This window comes from Meriones unguiculatus (assembly GCF_030254825.1).
Source record: "Meriones unguiculatus strain TT.TT164.6M chromosome 13 unlocalized genomic scaffold, Bangor_MerUng_6.1 Chr13_unordered_Scaffold_34, whole genome shotgun sequence".
NCBI classification, from domain to species: domain Eukaryota; kingdom Metazoa; phylum Chordata; class Mammalia; order Rodentia; family Muridae; genus Meriones; species Meriones unguiculatus.
In genome coordinates this window covers 15,542,112-15,566,011 of record NW_026843646.1, presented here as the reverse complement: position 1 = coordinate 15,566,011, position 23,900 = coordinate 15,542,112, and the positions used below count along the sequence as shown (strand labels likewise).

The 23,900-nt window shown below is 37.7% G+C and overlaps 1 pseudogene; it reads left to right on the top strand.

The window, feature by feature from the left end:
* Positions 1 to 1,427: 1,427 nt before the first annotated feature.
* Positions 1,428 to 23,900, top strand: part of LOC132650841 (neurocalcin-delta-like) — a 103,485-nt pseudogene continuing 81,012 nt past the window's right edge.

The window sequence follows — 23,900 nt, the reverse complement described above, 5'->3', positions numbered from 1 at the left end:
TTTCTGTACCCATTCCACCGTTGATGGACATCTGGGTTGTTTCCAGGTTCTGGCTATTACAAATAGAGCTGCTATAAACATGGTTGAGCAAGTGTTCTTTTTGTGTACTTGAACGAACTTTGGGTATATACCTAGCAGTGGTATAGCTGGGTCTGGAGGAAGCACTATTCGTATTTGTCTTAGAAAGCGCCAGATAGCTTTCCAGAGTGGTTGTACCAGTTTACATTCCCACCAGCAGTGGAGGAGGGTTCCCCTTTCTCCACAACCTCTCCAGCATGTGTTATCGCTTGAGTTTTTCATCTTGGCCATTCTGATGGGTGTAAGGTGATATCTCAGGGTCGTTTTGATTTGCATTTCCCTGATGGCTAATGAGGATGAGCATTTCTTTAAGTGTTTTTCTGCCATTCGATATTCCTCTGTGGAGAATTCTCTGTTTAGCTCTGTTCCCCATTTTTTAATTGGATTACTTGGATTGCTGCTTTTCTGCTACTTATTTCTTTGTATATACTGGATATTAGTCCTCTGTCAGATAAAGGGTTAGTGAAGATTCTTTCCCAATCTGTAGGCAGTCGTTTTGTTTTGATGACGGTATCCTTTGCTTTACAGAAACTTTTCAGTTTCATGAGGTCCCATTTATTGATTGTTGCTCTTAGAGCCTGTGCTGTTGGTGTTCTGTTGAGACATGGTTTTAACACAGCCCAAGCTGTCCTCCAGCTAACAGGGTAGCCTAGGCTGGCATCAAACTCTGAATTTTCCTACCTCATCTTACAGAGTGCAGGGAAAACTAGTGTGTAATACTGAGCTTACAAATACTCTCTCTTTCTGCATTGCACTCATTAAATTTCCGAAGCTGTCAAGAAAATCTAAACCATTACTAAAATCTCATTTGATAAAAACCCAATGAAATGCTCCTGGCATCCACATCCCTCTATTCTTTTACCCCATTTTTAAAAAGATGTTCTTCTACTGCCAGTTTGTGTGCTGGCTTCTGTTGAACAGCATCAACATGAAATAGACCTCCTCCTGAGACTGTAGCTCAGTTGGTAGAGTGACTAACTACCATTCATGAAGCCCTGGGTCTGATCCTCTGCACTTTTGTAAGAGAGATATGATAGTAAACACCTGTAGTTTCCAGCACAGGGGAGGTGGAGGCAGCAAGACAGAAATTTAAGGTCATCCTCAGCTACATAGAGAGATTTTGGCCAGTCTAGGTTACATGGAACCATGTCTACAAAGGGGAGGAGCACCTGACCAGATGGGTCATGAGTTTAAACTGATAGTGGCTCTTGCACAGTACCTTAGTTTGCTTCCCAGCAACCATATCTCATTGCTCATGGCCACCTCTAACTCCAGGTTTAGGGTATCCAATGCAGGGTAATTATTTTGAAAACTAATTTAAATTATCATATTCATTTATTTTTTTATTTGTTTGTTTTTGTTTTTCAAGACAGGGTCTCATTATGTAGTCCTGGCTGTCCTGAAATTACTCTGTAGACCATGGCTGAACTTGAACTCACAGGTATCTGTCTGCCTCTTTTTCCCCAGGGCTGGGATTAAAGACTGTATTTTTTTGTTTATTTGTTTGTTTTAGTTCCTTTCCTATGTTTGTCATCTGAGGAGATCAGAAGAATTCATGGGATCCTGTAGAGGTGGACCAGGTGCCGTGAGCCAGCTTAAGTGGATACTGTGAATTAAACTTAGGTTTATTTTTGGAATAGCCGGAAGTATTCTTATCCACTGAGCCATTCCTTTAGCCCTCTCAGTTTTTTTTAAGTTGATATAAGTAAATTTGGGGAATCTGAGGATTTAGCTCAATGGAAGAAAGCATGCTCTACATGTATGAGAGCAAAGATTTCATCCTCCATGCTGCAAAAAAAAAAATGCTTGTTTTGTTTTGCTTTATATTTTCAGACAGGACTTCTTTTAGCCATTGATAGTCATAAACTCACTAGCCAAGGATATCCTTGAACTTCTGATTGTTCCACCTGTACCTCCTAAGGGCACTGATTACAGGTAATACCACTGTGTCAAGTTTTATGTGGTGTTGGGCATGAACCCATAGCTTCATGCATGCTAGGCAAGCACCATGCCAACTGAGTTCTATCCCCAGCCATTTTTTTTCTGTGAAGTCACAGAAAAAAATAATCTCATTGCATTTTCTAAAACCTCTCTTTAATCTTTAATACTCTTGGCACCCTTCCACCTGTGGGACAGATTGTTCACTTTGCCACATGTTGACTAAGGCTGTACGGTATTCACCTTAATTCCAGGAGGAGGAGGGAAATTGCCTACTGAGTGCTGGAAGACAAAAGGTAGGCTATGAAACGACAGGCGTAAATGATACTGAAATAAAAATCTCTGAAGATCTGGAAAAGGTGTGGCCCCCAAATGGAATCCAAGGCCAGAAATCACTGAGCCCGTCCCTTCAGTACACTGTAATCCCAAGGCAGGTGCACATGTCACTTAAGACTCACTGGCCAAGGTGGCAGCGCCAGGAGAACACTACTTCTGAGGACCAGGACAACATTTTCTGTACAGCAACCAATTGACTGAACTCTGGGCCCTAAAACAATAGTGATCATGTTTCCCAGGTGAGAGGAAACCCCCACAGTGTGGGAATCAGTCAGGTCCACTCTCAGCTCACCCAGCCAGAACCCGGAAGAGATCCCAGGTCGTGCAGCCACTAGGTTGCCAGACCAGAGCCACATGCCTGTGTATCCTGATCACCTTCCCAGGCTGAATGGTGGGTACAAAAACACCAGAGAATGGGAGTCCCAGTTGCGAGAAAAACCCACAGGGAAGGAAGGAAAAGGATCTAGCCTCCGGTCAGCCAGTCTTTCCCTGGAAAAGATCTCACAGAATGGTGGGTGTGCACCACCAGCACTGAACTGGGCTCCAGCTGTGAGCACAGAGACTTGCTGCATGCCCAACTCTCCATCACAGACAGAACTGTGCACTGCAGGGCAACAGAGGCTGGGAGTCCCTGTTGGGAGAAAACCCCACAGGAAGGAAGCAGATGGGGACTGAATTAGGTCATCCAGTATATCCCTGGAAAAGGTCCCATAGACTAGCAGGCACTCGTGCTGTCAGCCCAGAGACCTGCTGTGCACAGTTGTTCAGTAGAGACAGAACTGTGTGCCCCAGGGCACTAGAGACTTGGAGTCCCTGTCAGGGAAAAAAACTTACAGGGAAGGAAGCAAATGCAGATGGATGGAGGGCACCCAATATATCCCTGAAAAAGGTCCCACAGACCAGCGTGCCTGCCAAGCCAGGGACCTGCTGTGCACCAGCTAGCCTGCTGCTCCCAGGAGAGCGGTACTCACCTGCCACTGATTACCACTTGGGTACTGGGGCACAGAGCCCCAACCTCAGACCTACAGAAGCCTGGGATCCCCGAGATCAACCCCCAGATACTTCTCCAAGGGGCAACCAGTTATCCCTAAACAAACCATACCACGGGCTACCCAGGTTACAGCAACAGCTCACTAAATTACAGCAAGAAACCCAGAAGCAGGGCAGCTGTGACTTCTCCGAGTGAGAGGAGAGCCCTCTCCACTAACAAGGACCACAGTTACCACTCAGGTCTGTACACCTGAGGTGATCTGTGACAACTCCTGAAAAACACCGGCCATTCAGTGACCATACCCAAAAAGCTGAGGAGGCTTCCTTCAGAAAAAAAGAAACATTCCTGCCAATGGGATTCTCTCCACCACAGGATTCCAGGGACCACCAAAAACTAACACCCAACACCGAAGATAGCCCAATGGGTAGAGCCAAGGTAAAAGCTCAACCAACAAAAGACAGAGCAGTATGGCATCTCCAGAACCCAGTTATACAAAGGCAAGTAGCCCTGGACACCCCAGCATAACTGAAATTCAAGAAGATGACCTAACATCTATGCTCATGAAGAGGAAAATAGAGGAAACAAAATGTGTAAAGACCTAGAAGAACATAAAGACATAACAGCTTATGACCATTTGTAAAGAAATAGAGGAAGATAAATACAAACAGATTATGGTCATCTGTAAAGAAAGATGGGAAGTTGCAGCCAGTTTGTGGCCTTTAAAGAGGAAATATTTAAATCACTGAAAGAAATAAAAGAAACAGAGGATTGTTCAAACAAACAGCTGAAGGAATTGAAGGAAAATACAGTCAGACAGGTGAAGGAAATCAACAAAATGGCTCAAGATCTGAAGATAGAATTGGAAAAATTAAAGAAAACACAAATGGAGGAAATCATGGAGAGAAAGAACTTGGGGAAGAAAATAGGTACTACACAGGTAAGCATAACTAATAGACTTCCAACAAGAGATGGAAGAAAGAATCTCAGGTGTGCAGGATAAAATGGAAGAAATCAATGTATCCCTCAAAGAAAATGTTAAATATTAAAAATTCCTGACACAGACCATCCAAGAAATTCATGACAACATAAAAAGACAAAACCTAAGAAGAATAAGAATAGAGGAAAAAGAAGACTCCCTCCTCCAAGGCCCAGTAAATATTTTCAACAAGATCATTGAAGAAAATTTCCCCAACTTAAAGGAGAGGCCAATAAGAATACAAGAGGTCTACAGAACACCTAATAAATCAGACAAGGAAATCTTCCCATCACATAATAATCACAACAGTAAGTATACAGAACAAAGAAAAAATACTAAAAGCTGCAAGGGAAAAAGGCCAAGTGACATATAATGGCAAACCCATTAGAATCACACCTGACTTCTCAACAGAGACTATGAAAGCCAGAAGAGCCTGGATGTATCCATCCAGACCCTAAGAGAACACAGATGTCAGCATAGGCTACTGTACCCAGCAAAACTCTCAGTCCTCATAGATGGAGAAAACAAGATATTCAATGACAAAAATTTCAACAATACCTACACACAATTCCAGTGTTACAGAAGATGCTAGAAGGAAAAATACAACCCAAGAAAACGAACTACTTTCAAAAAAAACAAAAACAAAAACAAAACAAAAACAAAACAAAAACAAAACAGGAAATAAATAACTTCACTACAGCAAAACAAAAACAAGTAGCCAAACACACTATCGTAGCCAACATCAATATCAAAGGATCTAAGAGCCACTGGTCATTAATCTCCCTCAACATCAGTGGACTCAATTCTCCAATAAAAAGACACAGACTAACAGAATGGATGCGTAAACAAGACCCAACAATCTGTTGCATACAAGAAACACACCTAAATCACAAAGATAGACATTACCTGAGAGTAAAGGGCTGGAAGACGGTTTACCAAGCAAATGGACCCAAGAGGCAAGCAGGAGTAAGTAAGCCATTCTAATATCTAATAAAAGATATTTTCAACCAAAATTAATCAAAAGAGATAGAGAAGGACACTTCATAATCATCAAGGGAAAAATTCACCAGGAAGATATCACAATCCTGAACATCTATGACCCAAATGCAAGGGCACCCACATTTGTAAAAGAAACTTTAATAAAGCTTAAACCACACATAGACCCCCACACATTAATAGTGGGAGACTTCAACACCCCACTCTCAACAAAGGACAGGTCAACAAAACAGAAATTAAACAAAGAAACAATAACTCTGACAGGTCATGAATCAAATGGACCTCGTGGACATCTACAGAACCTTTCACCCAAACAAAAAAAAATTACCTTTTTCTCAGCACCTCATGGAACCTTCTCCAAAGTAGACCATATAGTGGGTCACAAAGCAAGACTCAACAGATATAAGAAGATTGCTTTTTTATGACAACAACTACATTTCAACTAAACATAAAGTTTAAATACATGGATGAAGTGTTGTTAATAAGGCACTTTAAAAAATACATATTAATATTTTTGCTTCAATAAAGAAACAAAAAGTTATCAGCATTCTCTTTTGTTTAAATTAGCACAGCTTTTGATTATCTGAAACCAGAAAATTATAAACATCTAAAAAATATTTTTCTTAGTTACGCTGGAATCTGCATCAGTTAATAGTGTTAATTCACTCTAAACTTAATAGTTAACACTCTAAACAAATAATTCAGAGTCAATTATATACTTATAAAGTCAACAAAAATAAGAAAATGTGTAACTACCCCATTTTTTAATTGGATTACTTGGTTTGTTGGAGTTTAACTACTTGAGTTCTTTATATATTCTGGATATTAGCCCTTTGTCAGATATAGGGTTGGTGAAGATCCTTTCCCAATCTGTAGGCTGTCATTTTGTTCTGATGACAGTGTCCTTTGCCTTATAGAAGCTTTTTTTTTTCCTGGGGTCTCATTTATTGATTGATGATCTTAGAACCTGTGTTCTCGATGTTCTGTGCCAGTGAGGTCAAGGCTCTTCCCCTCTTTTTTTTCTAATAGATTTAGTGTGTCTGGTTTTATGTTGAGGTCTTTGATCCACATGGACTTTAGTTTTGTGCAGGGTGATAAATACGGGTTTATTTGCATTTTTCTGCATGTAGACATCCAGTTAGAACAACATCATTTGTTGAAGATGCTATCTTTTTTCCATTGCATGGTTTTGGATTCTTTGGAACTTTTCTGGCATGAACCAAGTGGCAGTCTCTCTGATCCCCTCCCGTTTATTAGTTGATGGTCTTCATGTTTTTTGCATGTTCCATTTTAGTCCTGATCAGAAAATTCTTTCCTGAAAATTCCAACGTATCTCTTATTTTTCTTTTGTTAGTTTCAGGATATCATGAAAAAGATTGCAGTTCTTCTATGATACCTCTGGAATTGTTTTGTGCATGGTGAGAGATATGGACAGTTTCATTTTTATGTGGAGGTAAATAGTTCAGCAAGTACTACTGAAGGTGCTCTTTTCCCTAATTTTCAAAAGCTGTAGGAGTGCAGCTTTGTGTGGTGGTCCTCAATTCTATTCCAATGGTCAGTAAGCCCATTTTTAAGACAGTACCATGCTGTTTTTATTACTATAGCTCTGTAATGTAACCTGACACATGAAATGGAGATACCTGCAGAAGTATTTTTGATGTTAAAGACAGTTTTTGTTGTTTTGGATTTTTTTTCTTACAAATGGATTTCAAGAACATTTTCAGTTTCTTTGAGGAACTATATTGGAAATTGGTGGAGACTGCATTGAATATATGAATAGCTTTTGGTAGAGTGGGCATTTACACAACATTATTCTTATAAAACCCTAAGCATGTGCAGTCTTTCCATCTTCTGGTTTCTTATCTAATGTCTTAAAATTTGCCTTGTGTTTGTTAGGTGCATTTGATTTATGGTGTCTTTAAATTCCACAGTTCCTTGGATTAGTTTGTTTCCAGATAACCAGTTTATTAGCAGAAGGAATTATTGATTATCACTGTTTTGGAGCAAATCTGTTGTTTCATATGTAATTTTTTCTTTTAGGAAACTGAGTACACTTGTTTTTGATGTCTGTGTGTTGGGATTGTAATATCTTTTTGTTTGTTTTTTTTCCCCAGACAGGTGTCTCTGTGTAGCTCTGGCTCTCCTGGACTTGCATTTTAGGCCAGGGAGGATTTGAACTCACTGTGACCAAGCCTCCTCTGCCTCCAGGATTGCTGGGATTACAAGTGCACACTGCCACCACTACCAAACTGATTGTAATATCTTTTGGTGGATTTTTCTTGAATGAGTATGAAGTGCCCCCCTAACTACTTTTGTCTTGAAGTACATTTGGTCAGACAATAAAATACCTATATATATGGTGGTTTTCTGGTTCCATTTCATTGGAATCTTATCAAGTCTATTTCCACAAGTAAGTGTCTGTATTTAACATTGATGTAAGGTTCTTAGAGGCAGAAAACAGATGTATCCTGTTTCTTATCCAGTCTGGTAGTTCATGCGTATTTATTGAGAAATTGAGACCAGTAATATAGTTATTATGAAAGCTGTGTATTGATTTTTGTTATTTTCTTGATTTCATGCTTTTTTCTTGAATATATTTGACAATTAAACATTGTACATGCAATATTTTTTAGTACCTTGTGATATCTTGGTCATTCTTCTTTTTACATTGATATATTCCTCCTAATTTTTTTCATAGTGCTGTTTTGTACACATGAATTCTTTTAATGAGTGTTTACTGTAAAAGCTTATTCCTCCTGCAGTTTTAATACATATTTTTGTTGAGTATAACTTCTTGTCTAACAGTTACGATGTTTCAGGGGTTAGAGTATATCCTTTGATTTCCTTCTGTGGTTAAGTTTATGTGAAACTCTTTTGTATTATTCTAATAAGTGGGCTACCTTTTTAAGTTACTTTATCTTCCTCAGTGTAAAATTTAATACCATTTTTAAATTTTGTGTTTCTAGTATTTTAACTATACTACATTGTTAAAATCTCTATGCCAATCTCCCTCTTTCTCTCTCTGTTTGGCAGGGTTCCAATGTTCAGGATATGACTTGTGACAGGATGAAGAATCCCTGTTCAATTTATCTCTTGAGTGGTCAGGTAAAAGGGACTGGATACACTGTTGCTAAGGCAGAAAACTTAACCTGGCCACCTGTTTTGTTTTCACTGATTGAACTTGTCAAAATCTGCTCTGGCCCAAACTGGAAGAGTCCTACTCAGTTAGGTTCTGAATCTATTCACTTATTTGTGGATCGATAGGAAAAGGAAGAAAAAAAAGGAAAGTAAGCACAGACTGTTCCTATACACATGCTCAACAGAAAGGGTAGATGAAATTAAAACCTTATAGTTCATCTTAAACAAATTTTCAAGAGTTTACATATGATGATGTTGTTGCTTTTAGCTAGCAACTCCTCTGTAGAAACTGCGTCAGGCTTCTGGTCCCACAGTACACACCCATATATACATATAGACAAACAATCAGACATATGGATTTGTACATATTACTACACACATTCCATGGTTGATAAAAGTGGAGCTCCTGACCTGCAAACAATTGACATACACTCATATAAAATCACTGGCCATAAAAAACTCATTTATTATCTATTTATACTTTTATATTTCTGAGGCAAAGGAATTACCTCATAGTCAATAAGACAATTGATCACAAAATAAGATGAATTCTAAAATACAACAGTTTACACATTTTAAAACTAAACATTTCTTATTTATGTATCCTTTACATGTGTTCATAGTTTAGAATGACAAAGGCTGAAAAGGGTCTCAAAGTTCCAAGAATATATGTATTTTCAGTTAGGACTAACCTGGCTACACCTTTCAGCTCTCTCTAAGTTTATACTGAGTTCAAGATAATAATTCTTTTTTGCTTCAAATTCTAAGAAACAACGTTTATTTAAAATGATAGTATGCCATTAGTTGACAAGGTATAAGAAATTACAACAAAATAGTTTATATTTAATGGCATCAATATTTGTACTTGATTTAGACATTTTATGGTAGCTCTATTATATTTTGGGTTCATGGGAAGTTTAAAATGACTTGCCTGTACCTATGGTGTATACCAGGGTTCGTGGCATCATCTGGAATAAAGGCTATCTGAGAGGTCACAAATGTGCCTCATATCTGTCTCCTAGTAATGTATCTGGAGGTTCACAAAGCTGTTTATTGCAGTCATAAACATTCTAAAGTTGTTTTAGAAGTTTGAAAGCAATTTAACTTTAAAATTATTTGAATCAAATCAGGAATTCCATAATTAGGAAATAATCCAGTTAAAAAGCAGTACATCTTCAATAAGATTGTTCAATTAGAGTGGGTAAATCCCCAGAAAGTGATGGTTCAAACCATGCCAGGTTTTAGGGAGATGCAGCAGTGCACAAATGATGGTGTTGTTAGAGGTTGGAATCAGTTCTGTGGTGCATGACAGTACAGTCCTTGCAAAATACAGGATTCCCTTCCAGAGAGCTCTCCTACCTACTGAACTTTCCCAAATCAGTGGCTCTTGACATCATTTCAGATGCTGGAAGCATTTCTGTGGCTGCATCACAGTACAGATGCAAAATACTGGACAACCTTCCAGAAGGCTCACATTCCTAAAGAGCTCCTTTTACAGAAGGGCTCCTGACAATACGTCATGGAGAATTTGTTTTCTAGTCTTATGTAATTGGCATTCTGTAGTTCTCTCACAACTTGGTAGGCATCCCTTTTATTAGCTTTTGGAAATTTTCTTCAATACCTTTACTGAAGATACTTTATATGACTTTGCTAATGTTTTTATGCTCCTCTTTTTATAAATATACTTTAGGTGTTTGATATTTTCTTTGTATCCCCAAACTCTGTCATTTCCATTCATATATGCTTTTAAGTTTCTCATTTTCTTTTATTGAGTCTTCTGGTTCCTCTACTTGGTCTTCTTTCCTAAACTCTCTCTTTTCAACAAGATCAATTCTGTTAGTGTGACTTTACACTGAGATTTGTATTTCCTTGACTGGGTTTTCCTATTTAGCATTGTTTCAGTTTGAGTTTTTGAAAAAAAAATTAATTTATTTTATTTTTATTATTAGTTACATTTTATTAACTCTGTATTCCAGCTGTATTCCACTCCCTCATTCCCTCCCAACCCTACCCTCCCTCCCTCATCTCTTCCCTGCCCCTTTCCAAGTCCACTGATTGGGAAGGACCTCCTCCCCTTTTATTTGTCCCTGTTTTATCAGGTATTTTCAGGACTGGCTGCAAAGTCCACCTCTGTGGCCTATCAGGACTGCTCCTCCCTTGTGGGGTGGGGAGGTCAAAGAGCCTGCCATTGAGTGCCTGTCAGAAATAGTCCCTGTTCCCCTTACTGTGGGAAACCAATTGGTTAATGAGCTACCACAGACTACATCTGAACAGAGGTTCTATGTTATATCCATACATGGTCCTGGGTGGAGTGTCAGTCTCAGAAAAGACCCCTTTGCCCAGATATATTTGGTCCTTGTGGAGCTCCTATCCTTTCCGCGTCATAAAAACTCCCTTCTTTCATATGATTCCCTGCACTCTGCCAAAGGTTTGGTTATGAGTCTTAATATCTGTTTTGATACACTGCTAGGTAGAGTCTTTCAGAGGCCCTCTGTGGTAGGCTCCTGTCCTGTTACTTGTTTTCTCCTATGTCTAATGCCCATCCCATTTGTCTTTATAAGTGAGGAGTGTATAGATTTCAGTATGTTTTATCATCTTGTAGGTCTATATAAGTGAGTATATACCGTGTGTGTCTTTCTCCTTCTGGGATACCTCATTTAGAATGATATTTTCTACATCCCACCATTTGCCTGCAAATTTCATGATTTCCTTGTTTTTTTATTGCTGAGTAGTATTCCATTGTGTGAAAATTGCCACAATTTCTGTATCCATTCCTCCGTTGATGTTGATGGACATCTGGGTTGTTTCCAGGTTCTGGCTATTACAAATAAAGCTGCTACAAACATGGTTGAGCAAATGTCCTTGTTGTGTACTTGAGCAAATTTTGGGTATATGCCTAGCAGTGGTATAGCTTGGTCTTGAGAAAGCACTATTCTTAATTGTCTGAGAAAGCACCAGATTGACTTCCAAAGTGGTTGTACCAGTTTACATTCCCACCAGCAATGGAGGAGGGTTCCCCTTTCTCCACAACCTCTCCAGCATGTGTTGTCATTGGAGTTTTTTATCTTAGCCATTCTGATGGGTGTAAGGTGAAATCTCAGGGTCGTTTTGATTTGCATCTCCCTGATGGCTAAGGATGTTGAGCATTTCTTTAAGTGTTTCTCTGTCATTCTATATTCCTCTGCTGAGAATTCTCTGTTTAGTTCTGTATCTCATTTTTTAATTGTATTACTTGTTTTGTTGGTGTTTAACTTCTTTAGTTCTTTATATATTCTGTATATTAGCCTTCTGTCAGATGCAGGGTTAGTGAAGCTCTTTTCCCATTCTGTAGGATGTCGTTTTGTTCTGATTGATGGTGTCCTTTGCTTTACAAAAGCTTTTCAGTTTCATAAGATCCCATTTATTAATTATTAATCTTGGAGCTAGTAGTGTTGGTGTTCTCTTCAGGACATTGTCTTATGTGTAAATAAAGTCAAGGCTCTTCCCAATTTTTTCTTCTTACAGGTTTAGTGTGTCTGGTTTCATGTTGAGTTCTTTGATTCACTTAGACTTTAGTTTTGTGCAGGTTGATAAATATGGGTCTGTTTGCATTTTTCTACTTAGACATTCAATTAGACTAGCATAATTTGTTGAAAATGCTGTTTCTTTTCCATTGTGTGGTTTTAGGTTCTTTGTCAAAATTTAAGTTTTCTTAGATGTGTGGATTTATTTCTGGGTTTTCTGTTTGAGTACAATAATCTACCAATCTGTTTGTATGCCATTACCGTGCCATTTTTATTAGTGTTGCTCCATAGTACAGCTTGAGATCTGGGATGGAGATACCTCCAGAATTTCTGTTATTGTACAGGATTGGTTTTAGGAATTCTATGGTTGTTTTTTGTCTTTTTAATTTGTTTTGTTTTGTGAAATTGAGAATTGTTCTTTCAATGTTTGTAGAAAATTCTGTGGTATTTTTACGGGAATTGCATTAAATCTGTAGATTGTTTTTGGTAGCATGGACATTTTCACTATGTTAATCTTACAGTTCCATGAGCATGGGAGATTTTTAAATCTGTTATTGTACAGGATTGTTTTTAGGAATTCTGTAGGTTTTTTTTATTTTGTTTTGTGAAATTGAAAATTGTTCTTTCAATGTCTGTAGAAAATTTTGTGGTATTTTGATGGGAATTGCATTAAATCTGTAGGTTGCTTTTGGAAGCATAGACATTTTCAATATGTTAATCCTACAGCTTCATGAACATGGGAGATCTTTTCATCTTCTGATATCTTCTTCAATTTCTTTCTTTAGACACTTGAAGTTTTTTTTCCCCTGTGCTTCTTTCATTTTTTTGGTTAGAGTTACACCAAGGTTCTTTAAGTTCTTTGTGGCTATTGTGAAGGGAGTTGTTTCCCTAATTTCTTTCTCAGCCTTTTGTCTTTTGTATAAGGAGGGTTTCAGATTTTTTTTTGAGATATTTTTTATCCAGCCACTTTGCTGAAGGCATTTATCAGCTGAAGGGGTTCTCTGGTAGAATTTTTGGGGTCACTGATGATCTGCCAATAGTGATACTTTGACCTCTTCCTTTGCAATTTGCAATTCCTTAATCTTAATCTTAATTCTTCCTTTGAAATTCCCTTAATACCCTTTAGTTGTCTTATTGCTCTATCTAGGGCTTCCAGTACGATGTTGAAAAGATACAGAGTGGGCAGCCTTCCCTTGTCCCTGATTTCTGTGGGATTGATTTAAATTTCTGTCCAATTAATTTGATGTTGGCTGTAGGGTTGCTGTACGCTGCTTTTACTATGTTTCGGTATGTGCCTTGTATCCATGATCTCTCCAAAGCTTTAAACATGAATGGGTGTTGAACTTTGTAAAATGTTCTTTCAGCATCAAAGGAGATGCTCATGTGTTTGTTTACGTTTTCAGTTTGTTTTTATGGTGGATTACATTGATTTTTTTTTATGTTTAACTACTCCTGCATGGCTAAGATGAAGCCTACTTGGTTGTGGTGATCGATATCTTTAATATGCTTTGCATTCAGTTTACAAGTATTTTATTGAGTAATTTTGCATCAATGTTCCTAAGTGAATTTGGTCTAAATTTCTCTTACTTTGTTGGGTCTTTGTGTGGTTTTGCTATCAGCATGACTGTGGCCTCACAGAATGAGTTTGGCAACATCCCTTCTGTTTCTGTTTTGTGGAACAGTTTGAAGAGTATTTGTATTAGCACATAGTTGAAGGTCTGGTAGAATTCTGCACTGAAACAATATGGCCCTGGGTCTTTTATGGATCGGAGATTTTTGATGAAACCTTCTATTTCCTTATGTGATATAGGACTGTTTAATTTATTTACCTGATCTTGATTCATCTTTGGTAAATGGAATCTGTCAAGCAAATTTTCCATTTAGTTACATTTTCAAATTTTGTTGCATATAGCCTTTTGAAGAAGGACCTAATGATTCCTTAAATTTCCTCAGTGTCTGTTGTTATCTTCTCCTTTTCACTTTTGATTGTGTTGATTTGTACAATGTTCCTTTGCCTTTTAGTTAATTTGGCTAAGGGTTTGTCTGTCTTGTTCATTTTCTCAAAGAACCAGTTCTTGAATTTGGTGATTCTTTGACTCGTTCTCTTTGTTTCTAATGTATTTATTCCATCCCTGAGTTTGATCATTTTTAGTTGTATACTCTTCTTAGGTGGCTCTGCTTCTTTATTTCTAGTATTTTAAGGTGTGCCATTAAGTTGCTTGTTTGAGATGCCTTGAATTTTCTTATGAAGGCACTTAGTGCTATGAACTTTCCTCTTAGTACTGTTTTCATTGTATCCCATAAATTTGGGTGCCTTCATTTTCATTGAGTTTTAGGAATTCTCTGATTTCTTCTTTTTTATTTCTTATCTGATCTTGCTGTTGTTGAGTAGAGAGTTGTTTAGTTTCCATGCATATGTAGGCATGTTGTTATTTCTGTTGTTGTTGAGGTCTAGTTTTGGGCCATGGTGGTCTGATAGGATACAAACGATTGTTTAAATCTTCCTATATCTGTGAAGGCTTGCTTTGTGCCTGGCTGTATAGTCAGTTTTGGAGAAGGTTCCACGAGGTGCTGAGAAGAATGTATACTCTTTTGTGTTTGTGTGAAAGTGTCTATAGACATCTATTAGGTCCATTTGATTTAAGACCTCTGCAAGTGTCATTATTTCTCTATTTAACTTCTATCACAATGATCTATCCTTTGGCAAGAGTGGGGTGTTGAAGTCTCCCTCTAATAAAGTATTGGGATCAATGTGTGATTTAAGATTTAATAAAGTTTTTTTGACATATCCTTGTGTTTTGGTGCATTGATGTTCAGGATTGTGATGTTCTCCTGATGTATTTTTCCTCTGATGAGAATGAAGTATCCTTCTTCATCTCTTTTGATTAATTTTGGTTGAAAGCCTATTTTATTAGATATTAGGATGGCTACACAAGCTTCCTTCTTGTGTCCATTTGCTTGGAAAACTTTCTTCCAACTCATTACTCTGAGGTAGTGGCGACTTTTGTTGCAGAGGTGTTTCTTAAATGCAACAGAATGTTGGATCCTGTGTCTGCAACAAGTCTGTTTGTCTGAGTCTTTTTATCGGAGAGTTGAGACTATTAATGTTAATAGATATTAGTGACCAATGATTTTTAGTTCCTTTTATTGTTGAGTTGTTGATGATTTTGTGTTTGTGTGTTTGCTTTCTTTTGTTTTTTGATGTGAGGTGTGTTTATTCTCTGTATTGGGTGTACTTGATCTCATTGGGTTGAAATTTTCCTTCTAGTATCTTCTGTAGGGTTGGATTGCTGCATGTATATTGTTTAAATTTAGTTATGTCATGGATGATTTTGTTTTCTCCATCTTTGTTGATTGAAAGTTTTGCTGGATATAGTAGTCTGGGTTGTCATCTATGATCTCTAATCTCTGCATGATATCTGTCTAGGCCCTTCTGGCTTTCATAGACTCTGTTGTGAAGTCTGGTGTGATTCTGATAGGTTTGACTTTATATGTTACTTGGCTTTTTTCCCTTGCCACTTTTAATAATTTTTTTTTTCATTTTTCTGTAGATTTAGTGTTTTGATTATTATGTGACAGGAGGAATTTCTTTTCTGGTCTAGCTTATTTGGGCTTGCTGATTTTGTCATATGTGAGCCAAAGTGTTGGAGCAATGGCAGGTAGATCTCTTTGCCTAGAACTGCCCCAGTGTCCCACAGGCTTCACTTAGATGGTGGGGAATAGAACCTTAGTCCAAAGCCTAGGTTAGCTCTGCTGTGTTCACTGTCTGTGCTGTGCTGGCTGATTCTGACCTGGGTGAGCCACACAGAAGAGGATTAGGCATAAAGGAGCTGTACGTTCTCCACAGCACCAGAATGTATCCCCTCCAATGGGCAGAGAGAGTCAGTTACACTAACTGCTGTGACTAGGAAGGTGTCCAAAGAATGTTGAGTGTGGTCTCCCGGGTTTGGAATCAGGAGCCTTTATTACCGAGAAGGTGTCCACAGTACTGTGATGGTAAGCATCCAGGTTTGGAGTCTCACCCACAATACAGGCAGTGAGTGCCCAAGGTCAGAGCTGTCTTACTCTGATTCTAGGAAGATATCCACAGAAAGTGGTCTTAGACAGTGGGAGGCAAGTTATCCACAGATGGAGTGTTTTGGCAGGTGGGTGGCCTAAGGCTGTAGGGTTGGACCCCAGTGTGCTTGCTGCTTGTCCCAGAAAAGTACTCACTGATAGGGGGAGGGGTTCCAATGGTTTCCTGTGCTTCCGGGTCAGATCCAAGCCCACTGCTCCTGCCAGTATTTTAGCATCAATTTTCATAAGCTAGATAGGTATGAAGTTCTTTTTTTGTTGGATCTTTGTGTGGTTTAGGTTTCAAGGTTACTGTGGCCTCATAGAATGAGTTTGGCAATGTACCTACACATGCATGTCAACTAAACAACTCTCTACCCAATGACAGATTGGTCAGGGAAGAAAAAAAAAGAAATTAGACACTTCTTGAAATTCAATGAAAATGAAGGCAAAATTCACACAACTTATGGGACACAATGAAAGCAGTGCTAAGAGGAAAGTTCATAGTACTAAGTACCTTCAGAAAGAAGTTTGAGACATCTCATATAAGCAACTTAAAGGCTTACCTGAAAGCCCTAGAAAAAGAAGAAGCTGGAATACCCAGTAGGAGCAGACAGCTGGAAATAATCAAACTCATGGCTGAAATCAATCAATTAGAAACAAATAAAACAATTCAAAGAATCAATGAAACCAAGAGCTGGTTCTTTGAGAAAATCAACAAGATAGACAAACCCTTAGCTAAACTAACAAAAAGGCAGAAAGAAAATATCCAAATCAGCAAAATCATAAACAAAAAGGAAGATATAATGACAGACACTAAGGAAATTCAAAGAGTAATTAAGTCTTACTTCAAAAGCTTTTACACAACAAAACTTGAGAATCTAAATGAAACATAATTTTCTTGATAGATTCCATTTACGAAAGCTAAACTAAGATCAGGTAAATAAATTAAACAGTCCTATATCCCTCCAAGCAAATAGAAGCCGTCATCAAATGTCTTCCTGTCAAAAAAAATGCCAGAGTCTGATGGTTTCAGTGCATAATTCTACCAGATGCTCAAAGAAGAGCTGCCACCAATTCAAACAATTCCACAAAATAAAAACAGAATATTTGTTACTTTTAAACTTAATAGATTTGTCTAGAAACTTCACACAAAATGAATCGGAACAAGAGATATTGTATATATCATAATTTAAAAGTGGTAAGTAAGAATGCAATTGTATTTAGCAGGATGAGATCATGAAAACCACAAAATTGAGGAGCACTGTGACAGTCTACAAAGACTAAAGTAGGACTGTAGAGACTAACAATAAAAATATTTTAAGTAAAATTCTATTATGAAGAAATCTTAAATCAAAACACCAGGCACCAAAATTAACCAGACCAGAATTCTGTACATTTCAGAGAAATTGTATACATTTAATATGTGCATTCTGAGTCACATTAACAAATATAAATATCATGTATCTTTCATGTTTATTATCTATAATATGTATCAGGAAGCTACAAGATTGTATACTACAGAACTTAATGTCAAGACTCCATTGCTGAAGATACCAGAAAACTTGAGTTAATGAACATGGAGAAATCAAGCTATTAATCACCTGGATGCTTTATCTTTGCTGGCTATATTTCATAGTGCTGGAAGGTGCTATATATCCTACCAAAGGAAATAAAGGTAATATCACTTTATCTGTGAACCAAGAGGGATACAGTTATGATGGGCCTTATATGATATACAGTCTGGTTCAGTAATAGGCACACATATTTTATGTGTAATTAATCTTTCTCTGATTCGATTTTTAAGGTCCCCTCATGATATAGAACACATGCTTGGCATTCAAAATCGCCATAATCTGTGACTAGGTAGGTCATAGACTCAAGTGGTGTACAAGTTTATGACATACTATGGTTTTCAAAACATGAATCTAAAATAAAGTGGTGAAGTCTTCCATTTCTTTATCACTGCTGTGTGTGTGGAGGATTGGAGCCCCTCTGCTACTTTATCATGAACTATGAAGTAGTGATTGCAGTCTATAATGTGTTTGCAATCCTTTACTTACATGCATAAAGTTGTGTAAAATGATATATATCATATGTATGTAGATATACATTTGGATCTATGCTGTCCTTTGGCAAGAACTACTATTTATTTTTCTTGTTTCTCACAATTTCAACAATGCCCTTCCATCACACATTTAATTTTATTTTGGTCTTTAAATATATATTGTTTAATATTTTAGTGCAAACATTTTGGTCATATTCACCAACACCACCACTTCCATATCCGCCTACATTAAGCCCCCTACCTATCTGACTTTGTGTTTCCTTTATTCTCCCAGTCAAGGGCAGTGAGTGTTCTATAAGTACTATTTTAACTGGAGCCTTCTTGTGTGTGTGGATGGCCACCTAGTGATCATAACAGTGAAGAAACTCTCTTCACTTTTCCAGTAACTCGCAAATCTCAGTAACTCTCTTTCCCAGTAACTATCAAATCCCAATCAAATTTCAGCTAGCAGTGATATTTTCTTCCCCTCTCCTTCTTCATGCTGGTATTTTGTTTTGTTTAAGTACACATGATCTGGCACATCTTTTCATAATTATTGTGAATTTACATGTGCAAGTAGCCTGCTGTGGACAGAAAATGTTGTTTTCTTGAGGTTATCCAAGCCTCTGGCTCTTACAATCTACCCAGGTCTCTTCAGCCATGACCCCTCATCCTTATTGAAATGGGTGTGATATGTAAGCCACATTTGTGTCTGAGCACTTCATAGTCTATTATGATATGTACCATGAGCAGTTTCTATACCTTGAACAGTCACTGATTTCTGCATTATTTTCCATCTACTGCAAAAAGAACAAAAGCTACGCTGATGAAGGCTCAGGGATGCACTAATCCACGGTGCAACAACAAATGAGTTGATTTCATATATAGTCCATTTTGTAGAATAACAGCATTAAGTTCAATCCTTGGGTCTTTGCTGTATCTAGTCACAGATTCTGGCTATTTTTATGGTGCCAAGTGTGTGTTCCATTCCATTGAGGAGACCTTAAAATCAAATCAAACAAAGGTTGATTCCATATATAATATGTTTGCCCATTATTGGACCATAGTACATATGATGTAAAGCCCATCATAACTACATACCTCATAGTTCATGGAAGAATAGGAGTTGGTGTTACCTTTATTTTCATTGGTAGCAAGTGTAGAACCTTCTAGCATTATGAAATATAGCCAAGATAGATAAAACATCCAGGTGATTAATAGCTTGATTTCTCCATGTTTAGCAACTCAAGTTATGTAGTATCCTCAGCAGTGGAGTCTTGACATCAAGTTTGCAAGTTTCCAATATCGTATCTTCCTGACACACATTATAGATAATAAATATGAAAGATGAATGATATTTAAATTACCTTTTTATTAATTAAAATTTATATAATTTGTATCCTGGCTGTAGTCCCCTCCCTTGTCTCCTCCCAGTCTCCCATTTGCTCCTCCTTTTTCCCCTATGTCCCTCCACTAGTCCACTGATAAGAAAGGTCCCTCTCCCCTTCTCTCTGATCCTGGCCTATCAGGTCTCATCAGGACTGGCTTCATTGTCCTCTTCTGTGGTTTGGCAAGGCTAAATCCCACAAGGGGAGGTGATCAAGAGTCTGGCCAATGAGTTCATATCAGGTGTTTTTTTGAAATTTTACTTTATTTATTTTTAATAAATTACACTTTGTATCCCAGCTGTAGCTCCCTCTTTCATCCCATCCTAATCCCACCCTCAATCCCACAACACCTCCCAGTCCCCTCCCAAAGTGCACTGGTAGGGTGGTCCTCTTGCTTTTCCATTTGACTCTAGCCTATCAAGTCTCATCATGTCTGGCTGCATTGTCTTCCTCTGTGGCCTGATAAGGCTACTCCCCCATTAGGGGGAGGTGAGAAAAGAGCCAGCCACTGAGTTCATGTCAGAGACAGTCCCTGTTACTATTATTAGGGAGACCACTTGGAGACTGAGCTGCCTTGGACTATATCTCTTACCTCCATACATGGTCCTTATTTAGAGTATCAGTCTCAGAAAAAACCCCTGTGCCCAGATGTTTTGGTTCTGTTGCTCTCCTTGTGAAACTCCTGTCCACTCCAGGTCTTTCTATCTCCCACTTCATTAATAGGATGCCCTGCCCAAAGTTTGGCTATGAGTCTCAGCATCTGCTTAAATACTCTGCTGGGTAGAGTTCTTCAAAGGCCATCTGTGCTAGACTCCTGTCCTATTCCCTATATTCTCACACTTCCAATGTCCATTAAATTTGCTTTTCTTAAGTGAGGATTGATCATCTTTCCCAGGCTCCTCCTTCTTGCTTAGCTTCTTTAGGTCTACAGATTTTAACATGATTATCCTATTTTATATGTCTAATATCCATTTATTAGTGAATATACACCATGTGTGTCTTTCTGCTTCTAGGATACCTCACTCAGAATGATCTTTTCTACTTCCCACCATTAGCCTGAAAATTTCATGGTTCCCTTGTTTTTAAAAACCGAGTATTATACCATTGTGTAAGTGTATCACAATTTCTGTATTTATTCCTCAATTGAGGGACATCTGAGTTGTTTTAGATTCTGGCTATTACAAATAAAGCTGCTCCAAAAATGGTGAGCAAATGTCATTTTTGTATACTAGAGCATATTTTGGATATATGCCTAGGAGTGCTATGGCTGAATCTTGAGGTAGCACAATTCCTAATTGTCTGAGAAAGTGCCAGACTGATTTCCAAAGTGGTTGTACAAGTTTACATTCCCACCAGCAAAGGAGTAGGGTTCCCCTTCCTCCACATCCTCTCCAGCATCTGTTGTCACTTGAGTTTTTGATCTTAGCCATTCTGATGGATGTAAGGTGAAATCTCTGGGTCATTTTTATTTGCATTTCCCTGATGACTAAAGATGTTGAGCATTTCTTTAAGTGCCATTTTATATTCCTCTATTGAGAATTCTCTTTTTAGCTCTGTATGCCATTTTTTAATTAGATTACTTGTCATGTTGGTGTTTACCTACTTAAGTTCTTTATTTATTCTGGATATTAGCCCTCTATCAGATATAGGGTTGTTGAAGATCCTTTCCCAACTGTACTATATTTTCTGTATCTAGTACTCTGGTTAGGGACATGTAGGGTTTTCCAGATTCTGGCTATTACAAATAAAACTATGAAGATGGATGAGCAAAGGCTCTTATTGAATGGTGGAGCATCTTTTGGGAATATGCCAAGGAGTTTTATAACTGCGTCTAGAGGAAGTACTATTCTAAATTGTCTGAGAAAGCACCAGATTGATTTCCAAAGTGGTTGTAGAATTTCCAACAGAAATGGAGGAGGGTTCCCCTCTCTCCACATCCTCTCTAGCATGTGTCTTCACTTGAGTTTTTGATCTTCATCTTTCTGATCAGTGTAAAGCGAAATCTCTGCGTCGTTTTGATTTGCATTTCCTGATTACTAACAATGTCGAGCATTTCTTTAAGTGTTTATCTGTCATTCAATATTCCTTGATAGAGAATTATCTTTTTAGCTCTGTACCCCATTTTTTAATTGGATTACTTGATTTGTTGCTGTTTAACTTCTTGAGTATTTGTAGATTCTGGATATTATCCATCTATCAGATAGAGGGTTGGTGAAGATTCTTTTCCAATCTATAGGCTGTCCTTTGGTTCTGACAACAGTGTCCTTTGCATTACAGATTTTTAGTTTCATGAGGTCCCATTTATTGATTGTTTAGGATCTTAGAACCTGTGCTGTTGGTGTTCTGTTCAAGAAGTTGTCTCTTGTACCAATGATTTCAAGGCTCTTCCCCACTTTTTCTTCTAACAGGTTTAATGTGTCCACTTTTATACTGAGGTCTTTGATCCCCTGGGTGATAAGTATGAATCTATTTGCATTTTTCTACATGTAGACATCCAGTTTTACCAGCACCAATTGTTGAAGATACTGCCCTTTTCTATTGTATGGTTTTGGGTTTTTTGTCAAAAAGCAAGTATCCATAGGTGTGTGGGTTCATTTCTGAGTTTTCTATTCTATTCCACTGATCCACCATTCTGTGTCTATGCCAATACCATGCAGTTTTTATTACTATTGCTCTGTAGTACAGTTTGAGATCACGGATGAAGATACCTCCAGACTATCTGTTGTACAGGATTGTTTTAGTAAGTCTGTTTTTTTTTTCCATATGAAATTGAGACTTGTTCTTTCAAGGTCTGTAAAGAATTGTGTTCGTATTTTTATGGGAATTGCATTGAATCTGTAGATTGCTTTTGGCAGGATGTCCGTTTTTCACTGTGTTAATCATACTAATCCATGAGCATGGGAGATCTTTTCATCTTCTGATCTTCAATTTCTTTCTTCAGAGACTTGAAGTTTTTTCTAACAGGTCTTTCCCTTGCTTGGTTAGAGCCAGACTAAGGTACTTTATGTAATTTGTGGCTCTTGTGAAAGTTGTTATTTCCCTAATTTCTTTCTCAGCACATTTGTCATTTGTATACAGAAGGGCTACTGATTTTTTTTTATTTAATTTTGTGTCCAGCCACTTTGATGAAGGTGTTTATCAGCTGAAAGAGTTCCTGAGTAGAATTTTTTGGGTCATTCATTATATTGTCATATCATCTGCAAATAGTGATACTTTGTCATCTTCCATTCCAATTTGTATCCCTTGTTCTCCTTTAGTTGTCTTATTGCTCTAGCTAGAAATTCAAGAACTATGTTTAAAAGATAACAAGAGATTGGCCAGCCTTGCCTTGTCCCTGATTTCAGTGGGATTCATTTAAGTTTCTCTCCATGTATTTTGATGTTGACTATAGACTTGCTATATATTGTTTTTACTGTATTTAGGTATGTGATTTTTATCCCTGATCTCTCCAAGACTTTAAGTATGAATGGTGTTGGATTTTGCCATATGTTTTTTAGGCATCTAAGGAGATGATCATGTGGTTTTTCTCCTTCAGTTTGTTCACATGGTGGATTACATTGATGGTTTTCCATATTTTGAACCACCCCTACATGCCTGGGATGAAGCCTACTTTGTCATGTTGGATGATATCTTTATGTTTTCTTGAATATGGTTTGCATGTATTTTAGAGTATTTTTGCATCAATATCCAAAGAGAGATAGGTCTGAAGTTCTCTTTTTTTGTTGGGTCTTTGTGTGGTGTAGGTATTAAGGGCTTCATAGACTGAGTTTGGCAATATTCCTTTTGTTTCTATTTTGTGGAATAATTTGAAGAGAATTGGAGTTAGCTCTTCTTTGAAGGTCTGGTAGAATTCTGCACTGACACCATTTGTCCCTAGTCTTTTTGTTTGTTTGTTTGTTTGTTTAAGAGAGACTTTTGATGACTCCTTCTATTTCTTTGGGGTGGATAGGACTATTTAATGTATTTACCCAATCTTGATTTAATTTTTAATTTGGAAAAGAAAATTAGAGATTTCATTTAGATTTTCACATTTTGTGGTATACAGGTTTTATAGTAAGACCTAATGATTGTTTGGATTTCCTCAGGGTCTATTGTTATGTCCCCCTTTTCATTTCTGATTTTGATGATTTGAATAGTTTCTTTCTGCCTTTTCATTAGTCTGGCTGTGGGTTTGTCTATCTTATTGATTTTCTCAAAGAACCAGCTCTTGGTCACATTGATTCTTTGATTTTTTTAATTTTTACTTTTTATATTAATTATAGGTTCCTCCTCCCCTTCCATCTGACCCTAGACAATCAAGTCTCATCAGGACTGGCTTCTTGTCCTCCTGTTTGGCTTGGCTCCCCTCTTAGGGGGAGGTGATCAAATGTTCATAGCAGCTTTATTCTTAATAGCCACAACCTGGAAACAACCCAGATGTCCCCCAACTGAGGAATGAATACAGAAATTGTGGTAC